Genomic DNA, 19,389 nt, shown 5'->3' on the forward strand with positions numbered 1-19,389 from the left:
AGAGGTGTATGTATTGGTCAATCAACGAATAACATCGCTGAGTATAGCGCGTTGATAGAACTTCTCTCTGATGCCATCACCCATGGTATACGCCGACTAATTGTCAGGCTAGACTCACAACTCGTAATACTACAACTCAATGGTATATATTCCGTCCGAAACCCAGCTATTTATCGCATGTTCCTAAGGGTTAAGATTTTGGAAAGACAATTTGATCTTATTCAATACCAACATATTTCCAGAAACTTAAACACATTAACCGACTCATTAGCGAACTATGTGTTAGATAGACATTTGCAACATTTATAAAAAGAAACACATCATCAATGTTTTACATGTGGATCATATAGCTCAACCAAAATAAAACCCCGAAAATCAAAAATATATATAGCTGTTTATGGTTTACATATAATGTTCTGTAACCAAGACAAAATCGGTCACATGACCCAAAAACTCAAAATGCTAGGGGGCACCCTAGTCTAATGATGTTCGTGATAGCAAGTCACAGCCTGTGCGATCATGCGTAAGAGACGAGTCCATCGTCTAGGCACACCAGTAGTATGTCGTTGTAACTGCAAAGGTAGCTCGTCGATCCTCACATCTAGAATACCGAGAGTAAGGCTCTCAACTTGCTCCTGCACAGCTGTGAGAGTCTCGGCCACATCGAGGTCACGAAGAATAACTCTTCCGGCGGCCTCTCCTGCTGGGGCAACAGCTGGTACTCTCAGGCGAACTACTGGACGAACAGGACCAACATCTGCATGTACACATGAGTTTGATTAAAGTCTTGATAGAATAAAGCACAAAGGCATTATAAACAAAAACAGTAAACAGTGATATGGTCAAAGATTTTACCAATAGCACCCCACTGCTCGCCATCCGGCAGAACTAAATCTGGATCACCCCGGAAGTCCATGCCAGCATATGGATACTCGGCATAAACCATCTCCTGACAATCAAACCACCTGAAGAAGGTATCAGAAAACGAAATCTGAGACTGGCCAGCATGCCTAGACATATGGCCAACCCATCTCTGCATACGTGGTTCAGTAGGAGAAGGTAAGTCGAGTGCAATGTACTGCGGCTGCATCAGTGGTATCTTCTCCAAGGCAAAGGCAGTCAAAATAGAACCGAACCCAAAGTTCTTCAGCCTCCCGTTCTTTATCTTGGTCAACTGTTCTTTCATCACAAGAAGTACTGCATCGCACCAGTTGAACACCTTCGGTTGGAGGCATTCCAAGGCATGCTTCATATAGGATCTGTTGGCTACATGAAGAGACGCACTACCGGCCATCCTACCAAAAGTAAACAAGATAGTCCTAAGGGACCTGTCAGTGACATCACGGATGATGATCTTGCCATCTTTACTCGGCTGAGATCCTTCCCTGCAATACTGGCGGACATAATCTCTCACAGAATCGCCTCCTCGGGCTGAACCTGACAAAGAGATGGGGGCACCCCGCCTCGACAAGCCAGTCAAGAAATAGATGTCTACTGCAGTCAAGGGGATAGATTTTCCCCTGATAGGATCCCAAGCATCGAGCAAATACTGCAGTAAGTTAATCTGCTGTCTCATGCTAGAAATGCGGAAGAACTTCAGCAAGCCACAATTCCGCAGCGCGTTCACTGTAACTGGATCATGTAGGGCAATCATGTCCTCTTCTTCATGTTCTCGTTCTCGCCATGTAAGGGTCATCTTGCTCCAAGATCTCTGGAAAAACAAACAAGAGAGGAGTTAGATCATGATTTTGATGAGAAATAGGAAAAAATTCCATCAAAAACTGTGCAACAAATTCCCTTTCTGCGCCCAACGCACCTGCAGCAGTGTTCCAGCTGCGTTGAATGTCAAACTGCCTTCATACAGGCCAGCATTCAGTGTAGGTTTCGATGTACTAAGGGTGCATTAATAGCAGAACGAATCCCTCAAACCCCTGGGTCTCAGAAAAGCAGGGAATGAAGCACAGAATGCAAAAAGGAAACCATGAAATGAAAGAGCTCGGGTTTAGCTCCTACCTGGTCCAGACGGCGCCGAGAATCGTCCACAGAATCTCCTGAAATCAACTGATGAAAATCGAGGGGGAAAAGCACCTCCAAAGCTCCAACAAACCAAGTTCAAATGAAATGGTAAAATGAGAGGTAAAAAACACTTTTTGATTGCTTTTACGTAATTCAAAATAAAATATTAGCGTTTTAATCTCATTTTCAAGCAAATATTGTTCATTTCTGACTAGTTTGATGAAGCAGTTGAAAATACAGTACTATCTTTGGAAGGACAACTATTTATGGTAAAAAATCAAAACAAGACCATCTAATCGAGCAGTTTTAGCACATAGTTCAAGCTCGTTAAAAAATAAACATAAGACATGAGCAAATGTTTCCACCTGCGTTTAAGCTCATTAAAAAATGAACTATTCCCCGGTAAATAACCACCGTGAATGAAGCATTTCAGCCATTAAAGTCTTGGTCGTGTTTGCACCGTCACCTCCACTTTTCCATTAGCCGATCATTCACCTCCATTTGATTGTTTACCCATTTTGAGGAACAACTGCGAAGAGTGATTTCAATTGTGACACTGCCGTGATTGGAAAATTCCAAACCTTACCTGGAATCAGCTGCTACCCATTTTATCACTCGTTCCTCAAAAGACGAGTCTTCTTTAAGCTCTTTTCAACTGACTCGTAAAATATGAAAAGATTGCCGAGTTTTGGCCTTCCAGCTCGTTAAAGCGACCGGAAGTGCTATCCCTCCTTTAGATTTTAATCTTTTTGGACCTGAGGGATTATTGCACAAAAAGATCGAGCGCTTGTTTTGTTCGGCTCGTTAAAACTATCGAAAATTCATCCCTTCTGTATTGTTTTATACTTTTTCGGACTTAAGGGATTAGATGACGAAAAAGGAATTTTGGAGTTACCTTTACGTACCTTTTCAGACTCTCTAAAAATGAAAAGGATCGAGTTATCTTTGTCGTTAAACTCGTTAAAAAGATTAATAGCGACAAACTTGTCTTTAGATGATAACGAGTTTCACTATCGCTAGGCTCGTTAAAACATAGCGATGGGTTTGCCAGAAGGGCAAATTATAGAACAAGCATATGTTATCCTCCTCAAGCTTGACAAAAATAAAGAGGTACTGGTGAGCAATGACTGGGGAAAAATTGGGAAGAAAACTCAAAGAATCTTTATTGGTAGCAAGTCGCTCTTGAACATGACACTTCCATTACGTGCCTAAGTCGAGTTGGGTTGTTTCATTCACCGGTCACATCGCCATGGTCACACCATACCATCCACATCTGGGGTAAATGCTACCAATCCATCACATAAGTGTCGCCGACATGTTCAAGAGAAGTCATCCAGAGAAGTCACCCGTGTCCCGTCCACTACCATACATTATACTTCATTCTTTCATGACCGCCATCCTGAACCATATATCATCAGATTGTTTTCACCTCCATCAAAATCATTTGCTCCATTCCGTGTCATTGATGTGGGATTCATTAAGGCCCTCCTTTGACGGATCACTTCTTGTCGACATCAGCTCATTATCCAAGAAGTTGATCTAGGAACACCCCCTTCAGTACTTTGAAGCTTGCATGCCTCAATGGCAAGTTTCTCACTTCCCGCGACAGGTATACATCAATGACCTTCGACCGAAAGATTTTTCTTGGTGTTCGACGCCAAGTCCTTTATTCACACCATGTGAATTATACTGCAGTACCTTGAGGGTCATCATCATTATCGGTGATTCCTCTCGCGCTTGTTAACAGTTTACATCATTGACTGGTAATCAAGCGATGTCTTTCCATGTTCAACTTCAAAACATTTCTCACATGGATCGACTTGTACTTCGAGTGAAGATCGGACGAGATTGAAGACCCCGGATCTAGTTTCATCCATCCGGGCTGCGATATATATTCAGGAGAATAAAGACATTGAAATGTACAGCATTGTAGCACAGATAATCATCCTACCAAAAGGATGATGGCTCTATCAGAATCATCAGTCTACCATCAGACGATTATCTGTCCTATGTACATGAAAATGAATTTATAAAGCTGAGCATGGGAATGCCCGCCTCAGCTAGATCATGAAAATAGTATGAAGATAATGTATTGTATTGTATCTTATTACAGGTCTCCTCCCAGCATTGAAAGAACTTCGGATCCTCCTAATAAAGCATTTCACCCGATAAACGGCCTCATACTTTAGGGGGCAACTGTTATAGACATTTTTGTGCCTTACAGCTCTAAGCATGAAATGTCCATAAACCAAGGGATCCTAAGTCCCTAAAAGTGTTGTTCCAGCCCCTAAAGGAACAAGGTCAACAAATTACAGCGTCTCCCAGAAGTTCTCCACCAGAAACTGCTCAGAATCAGTCAAATCAGGATCATTTCAGTTGCTCCACTAGCTGGCTGCGTTGCATAGCACCCAAGTACACTAGCTAGGTGCGTTGCAACGCACCTAAATGCACTACCAGGGTGCGTTGAGCGGGAAATGACAAATGGCAGTGTCATTCCGCGAGGTGGACAGACAATGGAAGCTTCCAGAATCTTCCCCAATGACACTTGCCTCACTTAGTTCGACCAAGGATGAGTAAGAGGCTCTCAGTCTCCAAGTGGAAGCAAGAACTGATAGAGAGAAGCCACTAGTCAAATTATAAGCTGACTCATCCTCTTTGCATACATCTATATATGGATCCCTCATCCCAGAGATCCAGAGGCTGGAATTTTGTACATTGCAGAGAATTGTTGTTGGTTTTGAGATAGATATCAGAGTATTGGGTGATTTATGCTTTGTTGGAGGTGAAGAGGGGATTCCTTTGCTGGGAGGTTGATGCTGGATCAGGAATCATCGGTTGTAACTCCTCCTGGACCTTCTTTTTATATCAATAAAACTATTTGAGTTTCTCCTACATGCTTGTGTTTCATTGATGTTTGTTACATTTGTATGTTTAGCTTAAATCTGATCCTAAGCTATTTATGAGTATAAATCCATGCCTTTGTGTACTTTTCTTCTTCTGTGATCTTACAGGAACTTGGTGAAGCTGGGCAAGTAAGAGAGCAGGTAGCTGGAAGCTGTCAAAGAGGAGAGAGATTGGATCAAAGGACTAGCGCAAGACACAGGTTGGTTCATTCTATTCCTCTTCGTTTATAGTTCATAAAGAAGAATACGAAAGTAGTTTTCCTTGTTTGTTTCTAAGGTCACTGTCACACCTTAGTGGGATAGGGTCGTTCTGAGTAGACACTTTTCCCGTTAACAGTCCTGCTCCCCATTGAGTTCCAAGTCAAAACTTTCAAGATGGCAGTTCAGTTGGGAATGGATCTATCAGAAGCCCAAAAGCATAGAATGGAGCAGTTGAATGAGCTAGATGAGATCAGACAAGAAGCAATCCTAAGAACTGATCTAGTTCAATATCAAAGAGCTAAGGGGCATGACAAATACATCAAGGAGAAAAAGTTTCAAGAAGAAGATTGGGCATTGCTATTCGATTCCAAGTTTAAAGATTTCAAAGGAAAATTTCAGACTCATTGGCTTGGGCCATATGAGATTGACAAAATCTTTAACAATGGAGCGGTAAGAATCAAAACCATTGATGAACATCAAACTCCTCTTATTGTGAATAGCCACACATTAAAAATCTATCATAAGCCACTATCAAAAGAGGAATTTGTCAAAATCTTACAAGATAGTTCTGCAATAAGGCTGGTGAAGAAGAATCCTTCTTCTCCACCAGCCTAGCCTTTGTTCTCTTCTATTTTTTTATTTTTTTTTAAATGTGTATAAGCCTGAAAACCAATCACTGATTGGCAGTCTTATACAGAAAATACAGGGCGAAAATCAGGAACTCCTGACACCCTATATTTTCCAAAAAAAATTCTTTTCTCATTGTATTCATAGTTTCATGACATTTCACTTCACTTCATTTCACTCCACTACATTTCACTCCACTTCATTTCACTTCACTTTATTTCATTTCATTCTGCCAATAAAAACCCTCTCATGACCAGTTTTCATTCACTCAGTCATCATTTATCCATCTCCATTCAGTAATATGATCATTGTGTCAGTTTCCGCAGCTGAACCCAGTTTCCGCAGCCAAAAGCTAATTCCGCAGCCATCACTCTGTTATTCAACACTGACAGTCAGATGTTAGTTAAATGATAATGAAAAACAAATGCAGGTATGGCAAAGGAAGATATTCTGAAGATATAAAGCACCTAGAAGCATTATCAGGAAGTAGCCAATTAAAGGTCAGTGAACGGAAGTGGTAAGTTCCAAGATATGAGAAAAGTTTATTTCAAATAGCATTTTAAAACACATTTTACATAGTTATGAAACCACCAGCTCCATTATATGTAATGATTCGCCTTGATAGCTTCCATAACCACTCCATGGCCTTTACATAATTCCACCACAAACCTTGCATTAATTTTTAACAGCCTCATGATCAATCTCCAAACTCAACTCGTGTTTAATCATACCTTGACACTCCATCTGTTAAACCGGGTAATTATGAAGACATGATCGATTTGGTCACGGCTCTTTCCTACCACACAAATTCCACAGCCATTTTGTGAGCATGCTAACGTCTATTCCGCAGCCGTCTAGTTCAAAACTCTGTCAGGCTCACTCTATTTCCATACTACCCCATCAAAGTTGCATTTGTATTGTTGGTCTGCTCACATAAGCCTTCGTTCTGTGAACCCATTCTAACCTTCGTTCTGTGAACTCATTCTTGCTACCTATTCTCTGTTCCTCCATTTATGACTACTGGTTTTTCTCCATAGTCCTTCTACATCCCCCGCAAGCACAACCGTCTCACCTCCATTAGTCTATCACTCACGCAGACGTATTTTAAAGCAAGGGAAGGAATGGGTCCTTTGTTAAGAGCAGAACCGGAAGGGCCCAAATTTATGGAAGGGTATCCGCAAGTGAAAATCATGCTAAGGAAGGCACGGTGGCTACAATTCATTCATAAATTCAGAGGCTACAACAAAGAAGTTACGAAGACTTTTGCGAGGTCTTTTGATGGTGTGGAAGCTGAGGTTGGAGACCTTAAATTCTCAATCACAGAGGCATCCATAATAGCCACAACGGAACTTCCACAGGAGGGAGAAAGGTGGTTCAAAAATAAAATCTTTGACGAGAGAGCATGGAGGGTTATCCTACGCAATCTAGGTATGGATATAACCATTTTCAAACGTGGAATCCCTGTCTCTGCTTTAGAAGAAAAGTGGGCCAGTCTATTATTGATAATCCAGAAATTTATCACATGTGAGGGACGATTCGGGTCAATGTATATGTACCACACCCGGTTGCTGATGAATTTTCTAGAAAATCAAACTATTAATTTGCCCTACCTTTTGTTAAATAGCATGAAAAAAATGTCCATCACCATCCAAAAGAATCTGGGGGACGTAGAACCCCACCTGTACCATCACGGCCTTGTGAAAATTTTGATTGAAAAACAATTAAAGGAAAAGAAGGACACCTGGGAGAAGTTTTTGGTTAGAAATTTCTTTCAAGATCCACATGAAACACCTAAAAGAAGCTCATCAAGGAAAATCAGAAGAAAGAAAACAAGTGTTAGAATTCAGGACACTCCTACTAACATAGTTAAAGAAACTAGTAGGGAAGAAAAACTGTCTAAAAGTAGGAAGGAAAGAACTGAGGGTAAGAAGCCAAGAAAATCAAAAGGGAAAAGAAATATTGAGGCTGTCTATCAAACCCCAGAACCTTCCTCAGAAGAGGACCACCAAATACTATCTGAAAGACTAGTTTACCTTCAGGAACAGTCAGCTGCAACAAAGAAGAAAGGGAAAGAAAAACAAAGTGGGGAGAAAGAAGACACTAGCCCACAAAATTTAAGAAGAAGTTCCAGACTTAAAGGGAAATTGAGGAAAGTACAAATTAAAGGGCCCCACTTTATTGATTTAGGAGGGGAAACACCGGAACAACCTTCAACAATCCCTCCTGGCCGTGGCCCACACCATACTCCTATTCCTCAGCCAGATTTTGAAAATAGTCCTTCTCGGCTAGATTTTGAGATCAGTCCCTCTCAACTAGATTTTGGGGACAACCCAAGGAAGACTACACCTGAGATAGATCCAATCCAGCAAGAAATGTATGATTATATTGAGACGTTGGAGAAAACGGCCACAGACCAAGGCACTTCATCTGCCCAGCCTAGTACAGCCCAAGAAGCTCAAATCCAATCACTAAAACAGGAAGTTTTTGAGCTGGAGGTCTTAAATAGACACATCAAAAGAGAAAATGAAACATTTAAAGAACAGGGCAGGTTAGATAATATTATTCATGACAACACCATGTTGCATCTTAGGCTATGGCAGAAGAAAAATATAAAATTGAAGAAAACGAACAGGAGGTTGAGCAGGGTTCTCATCAACCTCAAATTCAAGTGCCTAATGAGGAAGCCGAGGATGACAGTGGTCCCAAGAAAGAAGAAAAGAAGGTTGGATGTGTTGGCAGAGGTCTCAGAACACATGAACTGAAAGGAGGAGGGTCAAAGTTTTGGTTGCATGGGGACATGCAACACCTTAACAGTGGGGGTATGTTGAGTCCCGAAACTACATATCTCCTACACACTTTCCTAGACTTTTCCCCTCACCCGGACCTCATAAGCTATCAAAATCATTGCATATTGATTTTAAAATAGAATTTAAGTGGTTTTCTAACTATGTTTTTGTGTTTGCTGTTTGAACTAGATTTTTCTCATTAGCTGCGGAATCCAGTCACTTTCTGCAGCTGATTCAACTTTCCGCAGCTGTTTTTGTTAAACTCTAGGTTGCAGGTGTTATCAGGCAAAACAAGCCACATGGGAAAGTTAGAAATAACCTGGACATGGATCAGGTCCTATTGGTTCAGCCGAATTCATCAAGGAAAGTCGTGGTCAACGGTGGTCAAGCGGTGGTCAAACAGAGGAGTCCTACAGCAACAGGACTCCGTTTTCAAGCACGTGAAGGATTCGTGGCCATTCCTAGATCCCTGGGGTCATGTTGACAGCTGTAGATTGCCCCACGATGCGAATCCAACAGCCACTTTTGATAGATTGAATAATCTCGGCAACCATTATGCTAAATTCATGGACGTTGTCTTTTACGTGTCCTCTGTTGACGTAGTTTCACAGGAAAACGGTTATGAAGCTTTTGCTATAAATAACGCGTTTCCAAACGCATAGAGTTAGTATTTTGTTGATGTAATTTTGCTATTAAGTCTACTGTGTCGTGAAACTAATCCCACTGTGGTAATGAGAGGATTCTTCCTCTGTTTTGAATTATAAAAGAAGACTCTATTTTTATCTGACTGCGTGAGCATAATTTTGGACTGATAGCCTATTGACCAAGGCCGTGCAGAGGGCACCTGCATGCTGAGGTTTCGTTTTCCTTATTGATGTAAAGTTTTTATGCATTGTTTCTTTATTTCCATTGCACATATTTCATAGTTATCCACCTGTGTATATTTCATTTGCTATGGTATTAACATTTCATTCCTATACATGATTTTTCAAGTTCTGTATATTGTTGTTAACACTAATCAATGTGTGTATGTTTCAGGATAGAGTAGGCCTGGGCATTTTCATACAATTTTCACAATACTTAGTGACATGGAATTAGCCTCTCTGCTGACTTTGCTTTTCATTTTTTTAATTCCAGTTCTGTTTTGTTGATTTCAGACTTATTCACTTGCTTTGTTAGTTAGTTTAGATATCAACTTGCTCATATCATTGACGTTATCTCCAAAAGCCATAGCTTAGACTACCTGGCGAGGTATCGAACTATGAATGATGTGATTTGATTTTAGTTTTACTTTTCTGCAAATTAGACATCAACTTGCTCATATCATTGACGTTATCTCCGAAAGCCATAGCTTAGACTACCTGGCGAGGTATCGGACTATGAATGATGTGATTTGATTTTAGTTTTACTTTTCTACAATTAGACATCAACTTGCTCATATCATTGACGTTATCTCCGAAAGCCATAGCTTAGACTACCTGGCGAGGTATCGGACTATGAATGATGTGATTTGATTTTAGTTTTACTTTTCTGCAATTAGACATCAACTTGCTCATATCATTGACATTATCTCCGAAAGCCATAGCTTAGACTACCTGGCGAGGTATCGGACTATGAATGATGTGATTTGATTTTAGTTTTACTTTTCTGCAATTAGACATCAACTTGCTCATATCATTGACGTTATCTCTGAAAGCCATAGCTTAGACTACCTGGCGAGGTATCAGACTATGAATGATGTGAATTGATTTTACTTTTACTAGATCACAGTTTTTTATTTGTTTGAGTGTAGTAGCTTAATTCATTTTTATGTATTTAGACAGCAGCAGAGATAATGGTTTCATGATTAGTAGTTCATTATTTGCTTGATTTGAATAGCAGCACATTTTTTTTCTTGTTCAAGTATTAATTTCACCACTAGTATGTTCTAAGACCCTCTGAAGTGTTAAGTTCTAGAAATCATTATAGAAGACATAATTGCCTTAAAATCTGTATCCATACATGCCTTCTAGAGTCTTCTTAAAACTCAGGGATAGGATTTCCATTCATATTAGGATATAAACGAAGATAAAAACCCCCAAAGCAAAATAAAAATTGAAAACGACAAAAAGATAAGAAAGGGCTGTCTTGCACATATAGTGCACCACACTTCATCAGTCTACGACTCCTGGATTGATAATTAATGTAGCAATTTAGGACACACTAAATTGACTAAACAGTCATCCTTATTCATCTGCAACATCTCCATCAATAACTTGAGATGGACTGCAATCTCAACCTTCTCCTTCTCATATTCTTCTTCACTTAATTGTCTTTGTATGCCATTTTCATTGGCATCCTCTTTCTTCACCTTTATTCTACTGTGATCTTCCTCAGAACCTATGTTATCTCTGTTATTACTATCAGTAGTCATCTTCTTCTCTATCTTCATGAGCTCCTCACTCACTTACTATGAGTTGTACTAAAGCCTCTACAACGGCAATTCCTCCCTGCTACCACTTACCTCACCAAGCTCTCCTCTGTACTTGGTCTTTTGGGAAGCACTTGGTTCTCTATCTCTAGAACCTCTTTGAGCACTTCCCTCTGCTCCTTCTAGGCTTCAACTCATCTGCACCTTTTAAGAACACAATTTTCCTCTTGTATTTCAATCACAGATGAAATACTAGGTTCTGGCCACCTCTTCTTTCACTCAGCAATTCTTACCAACTTTCTTCATTACTGCTTCTTTGTTGAGATACCTTCTTTCATCTACAACCTGAATTCTACAACCACAATCTTCAAACCAAATTAAAACAAAAACATATCATCTCACCTTCAAGATCTCTGCATGATATTGTTCTACCATTCACCTACACTTTGAATGGATTGTTCTCTAATTCTTTGCATCTGCAAATTATGCTACACTTTATCTCTGTGTGCCTACTATTTATCAAATTTAAAATCTAATCTCCTCTTGCCTGCTTTCATCACCATTCACCTGTATACACACCTTCAAAACATAACTTTGTTCTAAGTTTCTCAAAGAACTTTTACACACAGAATCTCCTTATTCGGCTCTGATACCAAAAATTTCCCCACAGTATGCAAATAAAATTGCATGTCACACTGTGTCCCAAGATTAATCCCCTGATCCATAGTGAAAACCCTCTATAACCAAGGTTTAATGTTCTTAATTAAACTCTATGCGGAAACGTTTAATTAACTATCCAAAGTCTTAAACTTTAATAGACCTCTGATTAATTCTTAATCCTTATAACTTAACCCTTTGGTAATCACTCGCGCATATTAACCATACCATGGTCTTTAGACTTTGGTTAAACTCAGCTTAACTCATAATACATTATTCCGCTCATTTCTATTATAACTCTCCTATAATAGAAATGTTCCATAAACCAACTTAAACCTTACCTTTCCGTCATTCCACAGAACTTTGCATGTATATTGATGCTCCCTTTATCACGTTCAATCCGCATTGTTCATCTGTCCCCTCGATCCAACGGTTATCACGTCGTCTGTTCACTTCTTCAAACTGACTCCTTAGCGCATTAAATCTCCATCATTTCTTCCTCCTACCTCAATCCAAAGGTGATCGCGTAATCTCGCATAGATTACATGCACGATCGATATTAGACTGAGAGCACGCGAGAAAAGTGGTTTTCTCTTCCCACCGTGTGCTACGTGTCAACCCCTAAGGCTAATCGCGTAGAATTCAGAAATACCGTTTACAGCCTTGAGCCCACGCGAGAAACTACTTACCGCCTATGAAGACTGCACGATTATTCAGCTAACACGTGGCTTAATCTGATCCCTTCACTTCTTGATTTTATTTTGCGCTATAAGATCTTTGCCATTCATCTCACATAATCTCGTCCGTTGGTCTGACTGATCCAACGGTTCCTGTGCACGGTTACTTCATTTCTTCATGCCTTTCCTTTCCTTCATCTTTATGCGATTTCTCAATGTTCTGGTCTATTCACCCGACTCGCCTATATTTTCCTTTGTGCATTTATCCCTTCTGAACTTGTTCAATCACTTCTGATTGTTGTACTCCTCCTCTGTGCACTGTCCTCTCTCTGTTCTTCTATGTATTAGGTGTTCTCCAGGGTTTCTGGTCTTTGGTTGTTCTGCAACACAACTTCCTCCTGAACTTACTTCCACGTACTCTTAAACACTATCACTCCTGAGCTTCAACTTTGATCCTTCAAATGGATTCAAACGATCAAATCACGATCCTTCATCCTCCACTTCTTCTCTATGTTCTACTTAATTCCACCTGCATACATATACTATGCAGAATTACTCTAATTCACACACAATCTATAATTCCATCAATCAACACACATCACACACTCAAGAATCGAAGTCTCTGTGTATATATAAACAAATAATTACATAATGAGTCTCTCTCTCTCTGACTTGATTTTCTAATCAGTGGAATTTTCCCTTTCTTGCCCGTAGGCTTACAGTCAAACTCTCTAACTAACTAACTAGTAACTCTCTAACTAGCTAACCATCTTCTATGCCTTTTATGCTTACATTTATACAAAAGGTCATGTAATCCATTTCGGTTCAAATCCTTAATCTTTCGAACTAAATCCTGAATATCCTCTAAGTCCACTTTTGACTCAACTAATTCCTAAGGATCATCTCTAGTTCCACAAATCATGAAACCAATTCCTAATCTAAGATTGACAATTGATTTTCAAATCTCTCAATCCCTGTGGAATCTTAACTAGTCTAAATCTCTCATGTTCTCCAACATTCGAGAACATTTACAAATATGCCTCACAATACTTAATTAATCCCTATTCTAGTTTCTCTCATTAAAATCACTCAAAACCTTAATATTTACATTAATTTAATACTCAGGAAACCAACTTCCTTGAAACACAAGACCCCCTATGTCTACTAAAATACAATGATATTTCTGAGCCGAATGCTCCTGCATCAGACTCCCAAGGTTGAAAACATTCATGATCTCCTGATCATGTGTTCTCATATGTTGATAGAAAACCTCTAGGGTCCCAAAATTTAGTTTGTAGTTATCTAAATGCTCTATTCCTTTGTTGTTGTTGTATGTTTGTTGTCTCTTATTTCATCTTCCTCTCCTTGTCAATCAGTTTCAAATTCTGATTGATCACTCTTCCTATTGTCATTTTCCTCAATCTGGATTGTTTCATCATTAACTGCCATAATTCTTCAATCTCCATCTCCAGCACATCCTTGGGCTGGTACATACTCTGCCATTTGTTGTTGTACTCTGTCCACTCATATTCAAACTGTTGTTCATTATCTTCTCTTTGAAGTTGTCGGATTCTTACTGTCGCCCTTTCATCCTTACCCTCTTTCATGATTATCTCTTTCTGCATCAAATCCTGATTCTTTAGCATTCTTTCCAGCAACATAATATCTTTGTTCCACGGATTAAATACTTCCACAAAATCTTCCTCTTCCATCTTTACTTGGCTGCTCATCTGTGCCAAATTTTCTCCAGCATCCGCAACAAAACCTGCACTCACAAAACAATTATTAAAATGAAAAACATAAGGGCTTAGTGCCTCTTCTAATTTTAGAAACATTTCAGTATGCTGCTCTGATTTTTCCTCCTCTATCAACACATCAGTATGTTGATTCCACCTCTTTAAAGAATTCTCTAAAGGACTCTCGAAACTATCAGCAAGTCTTTCTTCCACACCATCTTTTTCAATGATGTCTTTCTACTCTTGTCCACTGTAATGAACTCCTTCTTCCGCAATAACATTGTCATACTCTATGTTTTCCAGTAAATACTCTAGTAATTCAAGTTCTTTGTGATTCTTCGTAAGTACTTCATCATCATTTATAATTCCTGCATTTATACACAAATTATCAGTTTGAAAATTACAAGGTTCAACAGTCTCAATTGTTGCTTCACATATCAGCTCTTCATACTGAATTACATCTCCTTGTTTCACAAGAAGTTTTTACTATGTTGTAACAGCTTCAAACATCAATGCTTTGCTAAATTCTTTATGCTACAATAATTCACTGCTTTTCTCATTTAAGAGACATTCTCCATCCTTCTTTACTTCAGAGTATTTATCTTCTAAAAGATACTCTTCCATACTTTTGATAGCTTCAAAAGACTACTCATCCTTTGCAAAACTTGTAATCACATCAAAATTATCAAATTCAAATATACAAGGTTTCATATCCTCCTGTTGATCTGAATTTGTCCAACAGTTCAGAAAATCATCAATAATTCCTTCCTCAGCAAAGTAAACTTCTTGTTGTCTTGAATTCTCAAGATCTTTCACAGATCTCCAGTCTTCATCTTCACCCAGAACTTCACCTTGTTCTGCTTCACAAATGGAAACTTCCATTTTCAACTCAACTTCTCTGAGTTCTTCAGATCTCAATTGAACACTCATTATTTGTTCAAGCTTCTTCAGCTCTTCTACTAACTGCATATTCACCTGCTGATTTCTCTTCTCTTGTAGCCTCTGCCACTTTACTTTCTTCCTCATGACATAACCATGCTTTTGGTCATCCTTATTCATCTGCAACATCTCCATCAATAACTCAAGATGGATTGCAATCTCAGCCTTCTCCCTCTCATATTCTTCTTCACTTAATTGTCTCTGTATGCCATTTGCCTTGGCATCCTCTTTCTTCACCTTTCTTCTACTGTGGTCTTCCTCAGAACCTCTTTTATCTCTGTTATGACTATTAGTAGTCATCTTCTTCTCTATCTTCATGAGATCCTCACTCACTTACTATGAGTTGTACTAAAGCCTCTACAACAGCAATTCCTCCCTGCTACCACTTACCTCACCAAGCTCTCCTTTGTACTTGGTCTTTTGGAAAGCACTTGGTTCTCTATCTTTGGAACCTCTTTGAGCACTTCCCTTTGCTCCTTCTAGGCTTTAACTCATCTGCACCTTTTAAGAACACAATTGTCTTCTTGTATTTCAATCACAAATGAAATACTAGGTTCTGGCCACCTCTTCTTTCACTCAGAAATTCTTACCAACTTTCCTCATTACTGCTTCTTTGCTGAGATACCTTCTTTCATCTACAACCTAAATTCTGAAACCACAATCTTCAAACCAAATTAAAACAAAAACATATCATCTCACCTTCAAGATCTTGCATGATCTTGTTCTACCATTCACCTACACTTTGAATGGATTGTTCTCTATTTCTTTGCATCTGTAAATTCAGCTACACTTTATCTCTGTGTGCCTACTATTTGTCAGATGTAAAATATGATCTCCTCTTGCTTGCTTTCATCGCCATTCACCTGTATACACACCTTCAAAACATAACTTTGTTCTAAGTTTCTCAAAGAACTTTTACACACAGAATCTCCTTGTTCGGCTTTGATACCAAAAATGACGCAGCAAAGCTACATCTTTCCCCACAGTATGCAAATAAAATTGAATGTCACACTGTGTCTGAAGATTAATCACCTGATCGATGGTGAAAACCCTTTATAACCAAGGTTTAATGATCTTAATTAAACTCTATGCGGAAATGTTTAATTAACTATCCAAAGCCTTAAACTTTAATAGACCTCTGATTAATTCTTAATCCTTATAACTTAACCCTCCGGTAATTACCCTCGCATATTAACCATACCACGGTCTTTAGACCTTGGTTGAACTCAACTTAAGTCATAATACATTATTCCGCTCATTTCTATTATAACTCTCTTATAATAGAAATATTCCATAAACCAACGTAAACCTTACCTTTCCGTCATTCCATGGACCTTTGCACGTATATCGATGCTCCCTTTATCGTGTTCAATCCACACTGTTGATCCGTCTCCTTGATTCGACGGTTATCGCATTGTCTGCTCACTTCTTCAGACTGACTCCTTAGCGCATTAGATCTCCACCATTTATTCCTCCTACCTCAATCCAATGGTGTTCACGTAATCTCGCGGAGATTACATGCACGATCAGTATTAGACAAAGAGCACACGAGAAAAGTGGTTTTCTCTTCCCATTGTGTGCTACGTGTCAACCCCTAAGGCTAATCGCGTAGAATTCAGAAATACCATTTACAGCCTCGAGCCCGCGCGAGAAACTACTTACTGCCTATGAAGACCACACCACTATTCAGCTAACACGTGGCTTAATCCGATCCCTTCACCTCTTGACTTTATTTTGCGTGATAAGATCTCTGCCATTCATCTCACACAATCTCATCTGTTGATCTGACTTATCCAGTGGTTCCTGTGCACGGTTACTTCATTTCTTTGTGTCTTTCCTTTCCTTTGTCTTTATGCGATTTCTAAGTGTTCTAGTCTATTCACCTAACTCGCCTATATTTTCCTTTGTGCGTTTATCCCTTCTAAACTTGTTCAATCACTTCTGATTGTTGTACTCCTCCTTTGTGCACTATCCTCCCTCTGTTCTTCTGTGTATTAGGTGTTCTCCAGGGTTTCTGGTCTTTGGTTGTTTTGCAACACAACTTCCTCCTGAACTTACTTCCACGTACTCTTAAACACTGTCAGTCCCGAGCTTCAACTTTGATCCTTCAAATGGATTCAAATGATCAGATCACGATCCTTCATCCTCCACTTCTTCTCTGTGTTCTGCTTAATTCCACCTGCATACATATACTATGCAGAATTACTCTAATTCACACACAATCTATAATTCCATCAATCAACATAGAAGTCTTTGTGTATATATAAACAAATAATTACATAATGAGTATCTCTCTCTCTCTCTCTGACCTGATTTTCTAATCAGTAACCTTTTCCCTTTCTTTCCTGTAGGCTTACAATCAAACTATCTAACTAACTAACTAGTAACTCTCTAACTAGCTAACCATCTTCTATGCCTTTTAGGCTTACATTTATACAAAAGATCTTGTAACCCATTTCAGTTCAAATCGTTAATCTTTTGAACTAAATCCTGAATATCCTCTAAGTCCACTTTTGACTCAACTAATCCCTAAGGATCCTCTCTAGTTCCACAAATCATGAAACCATTTCCTAATCTAAGATTTACAATTGATTTTCAAATCTCACAATCCCTATGGAATCTTAACTAATCTAAATCTCTCATGTTCTCCAACATTCGAGAACATTTACAAATATGCCTCACAATACTTAATTAATCCCTATTCTAGTTTCTCTCATTAAAATCACTCAAAACCTTAATAATTACATTAATTTAATACTCAGGAAACCAACTTCCTTGAAACACAAGACCCCCTATGTCTACTAAAATACAATGATATTTCTGAGTCGAATGCCACTACATCATACCACGACTACACAATGCACATACATAGTACCGCTTGCGCGCAACACAACATGTACGACATGCATACAATAACACATGTACATTAGTACCATATGTACAACATGTACATAGTACCACTTATACACAACACCACCTGCACAAAGTGTGCACAACATCACATGTACACGGCACCACCTACACAACGTGCACATAACACAACATGTGCACTGCACCACCTGTACAACATGTACACAATACCATATGTACACAGCACCACATGCACGCCATGTACATGATACCACATGTACACGATGCCACATGCATGACATGTACACAACACCACATGTACAATGTGTACATGGCACCACATGCACACAGCACCACATGTACAATCATGCACACAGTACCACATGTACAATCATGCACACAACACCACATGTACAATCATGCACACAACAACATATGTACACAACACCACATGTATAACATGCACACAACACCATATGTGCATAGCACCGCATATACAACATGTACATAGCACCATATGTACACAACACTGCATATCCAACATGCGCACAACACCATATGCACACAAAACCACATATCCAACATGTGCACAGTACAATATGTACACAACACCACATATCAACCATGTAAATAGCACCATCTATACCCAACACTACATATGTAATATACACACAACACCATATTTACAACAGGTATACAACATCATATGTGTTATCACTTGGGTTGTCCTTGAGTTTCGGAAAGGATACGGCCGAGGTAACCATAGACCAGCTTTAGACTGCAGGTTCTAGCCCACCTGCAGTCAGAGAGGGCTCTCTCTTTCTGATTTAGCTTTGTTTGATAAAGGATTTTAGGCTAGTTATTTAGTTCAAGGGTTTTGTTTGTTTTGGCTGGAAAATTGAAACCTTCAGGTAGAGAGGCAGGTATGGCATGAGTGTTTCAAACCATTGGGCGTGGAGTTGAGGAGGAGGACTGCAGATGTGTTTCTTTGGTCGCAGGACGGACAGATGGAGCAGGGTAGCTGCAACTGAAACAACTTTTTAGGATTTAATGGATGGAATGAATGCTAAGCGAAGAGAGGCAGTTAAGAATCTCTCAAACAACCTAACGAGGGAAGTAACAGAGCGCTACCTAGGGGCAGTAAAGAATCCCTAGATAATTGGCAGACACAGGTGAATCGAGGTAAACATGAGCCAGGAGGAATTCATATTCATAACCAATTCATTCAGATGAAAACATAAAAAACACAGCAGAAATTGAGCATAGAGTGTTGTTAACAAATTCTAAGCTATTCTTTCTTTCTGCTATTTAGATAGTGGTAAATAATAAACAAAGGTAAGAAGCACTTATTGTTCCATGTTGCAGCACAAGAATTCCATCTTCAGTCTTCAAAATACATCAACAACACATAAAACAGTCCATTCACTGAACTTTCTGCAATCTTTGATTATAGAAACAGAATCAAGCATACAGTGCGAGTCTCTAGCAGAAATTCTCAATTGACCAACCCTTGAAACAATGTAGAGGGCGGTATATATAGGGCAAAACTCTCTATCTACTGCTTTTATTACAACTTGACCTAATCAT

This window comes from Pinus tabuliformis, chromosome 2_2 (genome assembly GCF_031772625.1).
Source record: "Pinus tabuliformis cultivar Carrire ecotype Pingquan chromosome 2_2, CPIR1, whole genome shotgun sequence".
Lineage (NCBI taxonomy): Eukaryota > Viridiplantae > Streptophyta > Pinopsida > Pinales > Pinaceae > Pinus > Pinus tabuliformis.